Here is a 10,770-nt window from a genome sequence, read left to right as displayed (position 1 = left end):
CGACAGTGATCCTTTCGCAAGCTTCACCCATGGAATCCATGTTACTAGTTCTTTTTTTTTTTCCTAAACGATCAGATTTGTTGGACGTCTCGCGATGACGCGGGTCGGTCGGCGTCCCTGCGCGAATCCTCGTTCGCAATATACGGGTGGACGACGGGTCCGTGAACGGCGGACAAGGTCGTCGTTCGGATATTTGCCGCGACGTGCATCGCAGGAAATCCCTTTTTGATGCCTACATAATAAAAAAATCCGCGCAGGAGTTTTTTTGGACGCCCACTCTGTCTCGTTGGACGGCTGTGCGGCATTCGTACGTCGGGCCACGAGTTCGCTGCTGTCTGACGGGGCAGACGTCGACAGTGATCCTTTCGCAGGTTCACCCATGGAATCCATGTTACTAGTTCTTTTTTTCTCTAAACGATCAGATTTGTTGGACGTCTCGATGACGCGGGTCGGTCGGCGTCCCTGCGCGAATCCTCGTTCGCAATATACGGGTGGACGACGGGTCCGTGAACGGCGGACAGGGTCGTCGTTCGGGATATTTGCCGCGACGTGCATCGCAGGAAATCCCTTTTTGATGCCTACATAATAAAAAAATCCGCGCAGGAGTTTTTTTGGACGCCCACTCTGTCTCGTTGGACGGCTGTGCGGCATTCGTACGTCGGGCCACGAGTTCGCTGCTGTCTGACGGGGCAGACGTCGACAGTGATCCTTTCGCAGGTTCACCCATGGAATCCATGTTACTAGTTCTTTTTTTCTCTAAACGATCAGATTTGTTGGACGTCTCGCGATGACGCGGTCCGTCGGCGTCCCTGCGCGAATCCTCGTTCGCAATATACGGGTGGACGACGGGTCCGTGAACGGCGGACAGGGTCGTCGTTCGGGATATTTGCCGCGACGTGCATCGCAGGAAATCCCTTTTTGATGCCTACATAATAAAAAAAATCCGCGCAGGAGTTTTTTTGGACGCCCACTCTGTCTCGTTGGACGGCTGTGCGGCATTCGTACGTCGGGCCACGAGTTCGCTGCTGTCTGACGGGGCAGACGTCGACAGTGATCCTTTCGCAGGTTCACCCATGGAATCCATGTTACTAGTTCTTTTTTTCTCTAAACGATCAGATTTGTTGGACGTCTCGCGATGACGCGGGTCGGTCGGCGTCCCTGCGCGAATCCTCGTTCGCAATATACGGGTGGACGACGGGTCCGTGAACGGCGGACAGGGTCGTCGTTCGGGATATTTGCCGCGACGTGCATCGCAGGAAATCCCTTTTTGATGCCTACATAATAAAAAAATCCGCGCAGGAGTTTTTTTGGACGCCCACTCTGTCTCGTTGGACGGCTGTGCGGCATTCGTACGTCGGGCCACGAGTTCGCTGCTGTCTGACGGGGCAGACGTCGACAGTGATCCTTTCGCAGGTTCACCCATGGAATCCATGTTACTAGTTCTTTTTTTCTCTAAACGATCAGATTTGTTGGACGTCTCGCGATGACGCGGGTCGGTCGGCGTCCCTGCGCGAATCCTCGTTCGCAATATACGGGTGGACGACGGGTCCGTGAACGGCGGACAGGGTCGTCGTTCGGGATATTTGCCGCGACGTGCATCGCAGGAAATCCCTTTTTGATGCCTACATAATAAAAAAAATCCGCGCAGGAGTTTTTTTGGACGCCCACTCTGTCTCGTTGGACGGCTGTGCGGCATTCGTACGTCGGGCCACGAGTTCGCTGCTGTCTGACGGGGCAGACGTCGACAGTGATCCTTTCGCAGGTTCACCCATGGAATCCATGTTACTAGTTCTTTTTTTCTCTAAACGATCAGATTTGGACGTCTCGCGATGACGCGGGTCGGTCGGCGTCCCTGCGCGAATCCTCGTTCGCAATATACGGGTGGACGACGGGTCCGTGAACGGCGGACAGGGTCGTCGTTCGGGATATTTGCCGCGACGTGCATCGCAGGAAATCCCTTTTTGATGCCTACATAATAAAAAAAATCCGCGCAGGAGTTTTTTTGGACGCCCACTCTGTCTCGTTGGACGGCTGTGCGGCATTCGTACGTCGGGCCACGAGTTCGCTGCTGTCTGACGGGGCAGACGTCGACAGTGATCCTTTCGCAGGTTCACCCATGGAATCCATGTTACTAGTTCTTTTTTTCTCTAAACGATCAGATTTGTTGGACGTCTCGCGATGACGCGGGTCGGTCGGCGTCCCTGCGCGAATCCTCGTTCGCAATATACGGGTGGACGACGGGTCCGTGAACGGCGGACAGGGTCGTCGTTCGGGATATTTGCCGCGACGTGCATCGCAGGAAATCCCTTTTTGATGCCTACATAATAAAAAAAATCCGCGCAGGAGTTTTTTTGGACGCCCACTCTGTCTCGTTGGACGGCTGTGCGGCATTCGTACGTCGGGCCACGAGTTCGCTGCTGTCTGACGGGGCAGACGTCGACAGTGATCCTTTCGCAGGTTCACCCATGGAATCCATGTTACTAGTTCTTTTTTTCTCTAAACGATCAGATTTGTTGGACGTCTCGCGATGACGCGGGTCGTCGGCGTCCCTGCGCGAATCCTCGTTCGCAATATACGGGTGGACGACGGGTCCGTGAACGGCGGACAGGGTCGTCGTTCGGGATATTTGCCGCGACGTGCATCGCAGGAAATCCCTTTTTGATGCCTACATAATAAAAAAAATCCGCGCAGGAGTTTTTTTGGACGCCCACTCTGTCTCGTTGGACGGCTGTGCGGCATTCGTACGTCGGGCCACGAGTTCGCTGCTGTCTGACGGGGCAGACGTCGACAGTGATCCTTTCGCAGGTTCACCCATGGAATCCATGTTACTAGTTCTTTTTTTCTCTAAACGATCAGATTTGTTGGACGTCTCGCGATGACGCGGGTCGGTCGGCGTCCCTGCGCGAATCCTCGTTCGCAATATACGGGTGGACGACGGGTCCGTGAACGGCGGACAGGGTCGTCGTTCGGGATATTTGCCGCGACGTGCATCGCAGGAAATCCCTTTTTGATGCCTACATAATAAAAAAAATCCGCGCAGGAGTTTTTTTGGACGCCCACTCTGTCTCGTTGGACGGCTGTGCGGCATTCGTACGTCGGGCCACGAGTTCGCTGCTGTCTGACGGGGCAGACGTCGACAGTGATCCTTTCGCAGGTTCACCCATGGAATCCATGTTACTAGTTCTTTTTTTCTCTAAACGATCAGATTTGTTGGACGTCTCGCGATGACGCGGGTCGGTCGGCGTCCCTGCGCGAATCCTCGTTCGCAATATACGGGTGGACGACGGGTCCGTGAACGGCGGACAGGGTCGTCGTTCGGGATATTTGCCGCGACGTGCATCGCAGGAAATCCCTTTTTGATGCCTACATAATAAAAAAAATCCGCGCAGGAGTTTTTTTGGACGCCCACTCTGTCTCGTTGGACGGCTGTGCGGCATTCGTACGTCGGGCCACGAGTTCGCTGCTGTCTGACGGGGCAGACGTCGACAGTGATCCTTTCGCAGGTTCACCCATGGAATCCATGTTACTAGTTCTTTTTTTCTCTAAACGATCAGATTTGTTGGACGTCTCGCGATGACGCGGGTCGGTCGGCGTCCCTGCGCGAATCCTCGTTCGCAATATACGGGTGGACGACGGGTCCGTGAACGGCGGACAGGGTCGTCGTTCGGGATATTTGCCGCGACGTGCATCGCAGGAAATCCCTTTTTGATGCCTACATAATAAAAAAAATCCGCGCAGGAGTTTTTTTGGACGCCCACTCTGTCTCGTTGGACGGCTGTGCGGCATTCGTACGTCGGGCCACGAGTTCGCTGCTGTCTGACGGGGCAGACGTCGACAGTGATCCTTTCGCAGGTTCACCCATGGAATCCATGTTACTAGTTCTTTTTTTCTCTAAACGATCAGATTTGGTGGACGTCTCGCGATGACGCGGGTCGGTCGGCGTCCCTGCGCGAATCCTCGTTCGCAATATACGGGTGGACGACGGGTCCGTGAACGGCGGACAGGGTCGTCGTTCGGGATATTTGCCGCGACGTGCATCGCAGGAAATCCCTTTTTGATGCCTACATAATAAAAAAAATCCGCGCAGGAGTTTTTTTGGACGCCCACTCTGTCTCGTTGGACGGCTGTGCGGCATTCGTACGTCGGGCCACGAGTTCGCTGCTGTCTGACGGGGCAGACGTCGACAGTGATCCTTTCGCAGGTTCACCCATGGAATCCATGTTACTAGTTCTTTTTTTCTCTAAACGATCAGATTTGTTGGACGTCTCGCGATGACGCGGGTCGGTCGGCGTCCCTGCGCGAATCCTCGTTCGCAATATACGGGTGGACGACGGGTCCGTGAACGGCGGACAGGGTCGTCGTTCGGGATATTTGCCGCGACGTGCATCGCAGGAAATCCCTTTTTGATGCCTACATAATAAAAAAAATCCGCGCAGGAGTTTTTTTGGACGCCCACTCTGTCTCGTTGGACGGCTGTGCGGCATTCGTACGTCGGGCCACGAGTTCGCTGCTGTCTGACGGGGCAGACGTCGACAGTGATCCTTTCGCAGGTTCACCCATGGAATCCATGTTACTAGTTCTTTTTTTCTCTAAACGATCAGATTTGTTGGACGTCTCGCGATGACGCGGGTCGGTCGGCGTCCCTGCGCGAATCCTCGTTCGCAATATACGGGTGGACGACGGGTCCGTGAACGGCGGACAGGGTCGTCGTTCGGGATATTTGCCGCGACGTGCATCGCAGGAAATCCCTTTTTGATGCCTACATAATAAAAAAAATCCGCGCAGGAGTTTTTTTGGACGCCCACTCTGTCTCGTTGGACGGCTGTGCGGCATTCGTACGTCGGGCCACGAGTTCGCTGCTGTCTGACGGGGCAGACGTCGACAGTGATCCTTTCGCAGGTTCACCCATGGAATCCATGTTACTAGTTCTTTTTTTCTCTAAACGATCAGATTTGTTGGACGTCTCGCGATGACGCGGGTCGGTCGGCGTCCCTGCGCGAATCCTCGTTCGCAATATACGGGTGGACGACGGGTCCGTGAACGGCGGACAGGGTCGTCGTTCGGGATATTTGCCGCGACGTGCATCGCAGGAAATCCCTTTTTGATGCCTACATAATAAAAAAAATCCGCGCAGGAGTTTTTTTGGACGCCCACTCTGTCTCGTTGGACGGCTGTGCGGCATTCGTACGTCGGGCCACGAGTTCGCTGCTGTCTGACGGGGCAGACGTCGACAGTGATCCTTTCGCAGGTTCACCCATGGAATCCATGTTACTAGTTCTTTTTTTCTCTAAACGATCAGATTTGTTGGACGTCTCGCGATGACGCGGGTCGGTCGGCGTCCCTGCGCGAATCCTCGTTCGCAATATACGGGTGGACGACGGGTCCGTGAACGGCGGACAGGGTCGTCGTTCGGGATATTTGCCGCGACGTGCATCGCAGGAAATCCCTTTTTGATGCCTACATAATAAAAAAAATCCGCGCAGGAGTTTTTTTGGACGCCCACTCTGTCTCGTTGGACGGCTGTGCGGCATTCGTACGTCGGGCCACGAGTTCGCTGCTGTCTGACGGGGCAGACGTCGACAGTGATCCTTTCGCAGGTTCACCCATGGAATCCATGTTACTAGTTCTTTTTTTCTCTAAACGATCAGATTTGTTGGACGTCTCGCGATGACGCGGGTCGGTCGGCGTCCCTGCGCGAATCCTCGTTCGCAATATACGGGTGGACGACGGGTCCGTGAACGGCGGACAGGGTCGTCGTTCGGGATATTTGCCGCGACGTGCATCGCAGGAAATCCCTTTTTGATGCCTACATAATAAAAAAAATCCGCGCAGGAGTTTTTTTGGACGCCCACTCTGTCTCGTTGGACGGCTGTGCGGCATTCGTACGTCGGGCCACGAGTTCGCTGCTGTCTGACGGGGCAGACGTCGACAGTGATCCTTTCGCAGGTTCACCCATGGAATCCATGTTACTAGTTCTTTTTTTCTCTAAACGATCAGATTTGTTGGACGTCTCGCGATGACGCGGGTCGGTCGGCGTCCCTGCGCGAATCCTCGTTCGCAATATACGGGTGGACGACGGGTCCGTGAACGGCGGACAGGGTCGTCGTTCGGGATATTTGCCGCGACGTGCATCGCAGGAAATCCCTTTTTGATGCCTACATAATAAAAAAAATCCGCGCAGGAGTTTTTTTGGACGCCCACTCTGTCTCGTTGGACGGCTGTGCGGCATTCGTACGTCGGGCCACGAGTTCGCTGCTGTCTGACGGGGCAGACGTCGACAGTGATCCTTTCGCAGGTTCACCCATGGAATCCATGTTACTAGTTCTTTTTTTCTCTAAACGATCAGATTTGTTGGACGTCTCGCGATGACGCGGGTCGGTCGGCGTCCCTGCGCGAATCCTCGTTCGCAATATACGGGTGGACGACGGGTCCGTGAACGGCGGACAGGGTCGTCGTTCGGGATATTTGCCGCGACGTGCATCGCAGGAAATCCCTTTTTGATGCCTACATAATAAAAAAAATCCGCGCAGGAGTTTTTTTGGACGCCCACTCTGTCTCGTTGGACGGCTGTGCGGCATTCGTACGTCGGGCCACGAGTTCGCTGCTGTCTGACGGGGCAGACGTCGACAGTGATCCTTTCGCAGGTTCACCCATGGAATCCATGTTACTAGTTCTTTTTTTCTCTAAACGATCAGATTTGTTGGACGTCTCGCGATGACGCGGGTCGGTCGGCGTCCCTGCGCGAATCCTCGTTCGCAATATACGGGTGGACGACGGGTCCGTGAACGGCGGACAGGGTCGTCGTTCGGGATATTTGCCGCGACGTGCATCGCAGGAAATCCCTTTTTGATGCCTACATAATAAAAAAAATCCGCGCAGGAGTTTTTTTGGACGCCCACTCTGTCTCGTTGGACGGCTGTGCGGCATTCGTACGTCGGGCCACGAGTTCGCTGCTGTCTGACGGGGCAGACGTCGACAGTGATCCTTTCGCAGGTTCACCCATGGAATCCATGTTACTAGTTCTTTTTTTCTCTAAACGATCAGATTTGTTGGACGTCTCGCGATGACGCGGGTCGGTCGGCGTCCCTGCGCGAATCCTCGTTCGCAATATACGGGTGGACGACGGGTCCGTGAACGGCGGACAGGGTCGTCGTTCGGGATATTTGCCGCGACGTGCATCGCAGGAAATCCCTTTTTGATGCCTACATAATAAAAAAAATCCGCGCAGGAGTTTTTTTGGACGCCCACTCTGTCTCGTTGGACGGCTGTGCGGCATTCGTACGTCGGGCCACGAGTTCGCTGCTGTCTGACGGGGCAGACGTCGACAGTGATCCTTTCGCAGGTTCACCCATGGAATCCATGTTACTAGTTCTTTTTTTCTCTAAACGATCAGATTTGTTGGACGTCTCGCGATGACGCGGGTCGGTCGGCGTCCCTGCGCGAATCCTCGTTCGCAATATACGGGTGGACGACGGGTCCGTGAACGGCGGACAGGGTCGTCGTTCGGGATATTTGCCGCGACGTGCATCGCAGGAAATCCCTTTTTGATGCCTACATAATAAAAAAAATCCGCGCAGGAGTTTTTTTGGACGCCCACTCTGTCTCGTTGGACGGCTGTGCGGCATTCGTACGTCGGGCCACGAGTTCGCTGCTGTCTGACGGGGCAGACGTCGACAGTGATCCTTTCGCAGGTTCACCCATGGAATCCATGTTACTAGTTCTTTTTTTCTCTAAACGATCAGATTTGTTGGACGTCTCGCGATGACGCGGGTCGGTCGGCGTCCCTGCGCGAATCCTCGTTCGCAATATACGGGTGGACGACGGGTCCGTGAACGGCGGACAGGGTCGTCGTTCGGGATATTTGCCGCGACGTGCATCGCAGGAAATCCCTTTTTGATGCCTACATAATAAAAAAAATCCGCGCAGGAGTTTTTTTGGACGCCCACTCTGTCTCGTTGGACGGCTGTGCGGCATTCGTACGTCGGGCCACGAGTTCGCTGCTGTCTGACGGGGCAGACGTCGACAGTGATCCTTTCGCAGGTTCACCCATGGAATCCATGTTACTAGTTCTTTTTTTCTCTAAACGATCAGATTTGTTGGACGTCTCGCGATGACGCGGGTCGGTCGGCGTCCCTGCGCGAATCCTCGTTCGCAATATACGGGTGGACGACGGGTCCGTGAACGGCGGACAGGGTCGTCGTTCGGGATATTTGCCGCGACGTGCATCGCAGGAAATCCCTTTTTGATGCCTACATAATAAAAAAAATCCGCGCAGGAGTTTTTTTGGACGCCCACTCTGTCTCGTTGGACGGCTGTGCGGCATTCGTACGTCGGGCCACGAGTTCGCTGCTGTCTGACGGGGCAGACGTCGACAGTGATCCTTTCGCAGGTTCACCCATGGAATCCATGTTACTAGTTCTTTTTTTCTCTAAACGATCAGATTTGTTGGACGTCTCGCGATGACGCGGGTCGGTCGGCGTCCCTGCGCGAATCCTCGTTCGCAATATACGGGTGGACGACGGGTCCGTGAACGGCGGACAGGGTCGTCGTTCGGGATATTTGCCGCGACGTGCATCGCAGGAAATCCCTTTTTGATGCCTACATAATAAAAAAAATCCGCGCAGGAGTTTTTTTGGACGCCCACTCTGTCTCGTTGGACGGCTGTGCGGCATTCGTACGTCGGGCCACGAGTTCGCTGCTGTCTGACGGGGCAGACGTCGACAGTGATCCTTTCGCAGGTTCACCCATGGAATCCATGTTACTAGTTCTTTTTTTCTCTAAACGATCAGATTTGTTGGACGTCTCGCGATGACGCGGGTCGGTCGGCGTCCCTGCGCGAATCCTCGTTCGCAATATACGGGTGGACGACGGGTCCGTGAACGGCGGACAGGGTCGTCGTTCGGGATATTTGCCGCGACGTGCATCGCAGGAAATCCCTTTTTGATGCCTACATAATAAAAAAAATCCGCGCAGGAGTTTTTTTGGACGCCCACTCTGTCTCGTTGGACGGCTGTGCGGCATTCGTACGTCGGGCCACGAGTTCGCTGCTGTCTGACGGGGCAGACGTCGACAGTGATCCTTTCGCAGGTTCACCCATGGAATCCATGTTACTAGTTCTTTTTTTCTCTAAACGATCAGATTTGTTGGACGTCTCGCGATGACGCGGGTCGGTCGGCGTCCCTGCGCGAATCCTCGTTCGCAATATACGGGTGGACGACGGGTCCGTGAACGGCGGACAGGGTCGTCGTTCGGGATATTTGCCGCGACGTGCATCGCAGGAAATCCCTTTTTGATGCCTACATAATAAAAAAAATCCGCGCAGGAGTTTTTTTGGACGCCCACTCTGTCTCGTTGGACGGCTGTGCGGCATTCGTACGTCGGGCCACGAGTTCGCTGCTGTCTGACGGGGCAGACGTCGACAGTGATCCTTTCGCAGGTTCACCCATGGAATCCATGTTACTAGTTCTTTTTTTCTCTAAACGATCAGATTTGTTGGACGTCTCGCGATGACGCGGGTCGGTCGGCGTCCCTGCGCGAATCCTCGTTCGCAATATACGGGTGGACGACGGGTCCGTGAACGGCGGACAGGGTCGTCGTTCGGGATATTTGCCGCGACGTGCATCGCAGGAAATCCCTTTTTGATGCCTACATAATAAAAAAAATCCGCGCAGGAGTTTTTTTGGACGCCCACTCTGTCTCGTTGGACGGCTGTGCGGCATTCGTACGTCGGGCCACGAGTTCGCTGCTGTCTGACGGGGCAGACGTCGACAGTGATCCTTTCGCAGGTTCACCCATGGAATCCATGTTACTAGTTCTTTTTTTCTCTAAACGATCAGATTTGTTGGACGTCTCGCGATGACGCGGGTCGGTCGGCGTCCCTGCGCGAATCCTCGTTCGCAATATACGGGTGGACGACGGGTCCGTGAACGGCGGACAGGGTCGTCGTTCGGGATATTTGCCGCGACGTGCATCGCAGGAAATCCCTTTTTGATGCCTACATAATAAAAAAAATCCGCGCAGGAGTTTTTTTGGACGCCCACTCTGTCTCGTTGGACGGCTGTGCGGCATTCGTACGTCGGGCCACGAGTTCGCTGCTGTCTGACGGGGCAGACGTCGACAGTGATCCTTTCGCAGGTTCACCCATGGAATCCATGTTACTAGTTCTTTTTTTCTCTAAACGATCAGATTTGTTGGACGTCTCGCGATGACGCGGGTCGGTCGGCGTCCCTGCGCGAATCCTCGTTCGCAATATACGGGTGGACGACGGGTCCGTGAACGGCGGACAGGGTCGTCGTTCGGGATATTTGCCGCGACGTGCATCGCAGGAAATCCCTTTTTGATGCCTACATAATAAAAAAAATCCGCGCAGGAGTTTTTTTGGACGCCCACTCTGTCTCGTTGGACGGCTGTGCGGCATTCGTACGTCGGGCCACGAGTTCGCTGCTGTCTGACGGGGCAGACGTCGACAGTGATCCTTTCGCAGGTTCACCCATGGAATCCATGTTACTAGTTCTTTTTTTCTCTAAACGATCAGATTTGTTGGACGTCTCGCGATGACGCGGGTCGGTCGGCGTCCCTGCGCGAATCCTCGTTCGCAATATACGGGTGGACGACGGGTCCGTGAACGGCGGACAGGGTCGTCGTTCGGGATATTTGCCGCGACGTGCATCGCAGGAAATCCCTTTTTGATGCCTACATAATAAAAAAAATCCGCGCAGGAGTTTTTTTGGACGCCCACTCTGTCTCGTTGGACGGCTGTGCGGCATTCGT

The sequence above is a fragment of the Andrographis paniculata genome, unplaced genomic scaffold (assembly GCF_009805555.1).
Source record: "Andrographis paniculata isolate CXL003 unplaced genomic scaffold, ASM980555v1 Contig206END, whole genome shotgun sequence".
NCBI lineage: Eukaryota > Viridiplantae > Streptophyta > Magnoliopsida > Lamiales > Acanthaceae > Andrographis > Andrographis paniculata.
This window is presented reverse-complemented; position numbering follows the sequence as displayed.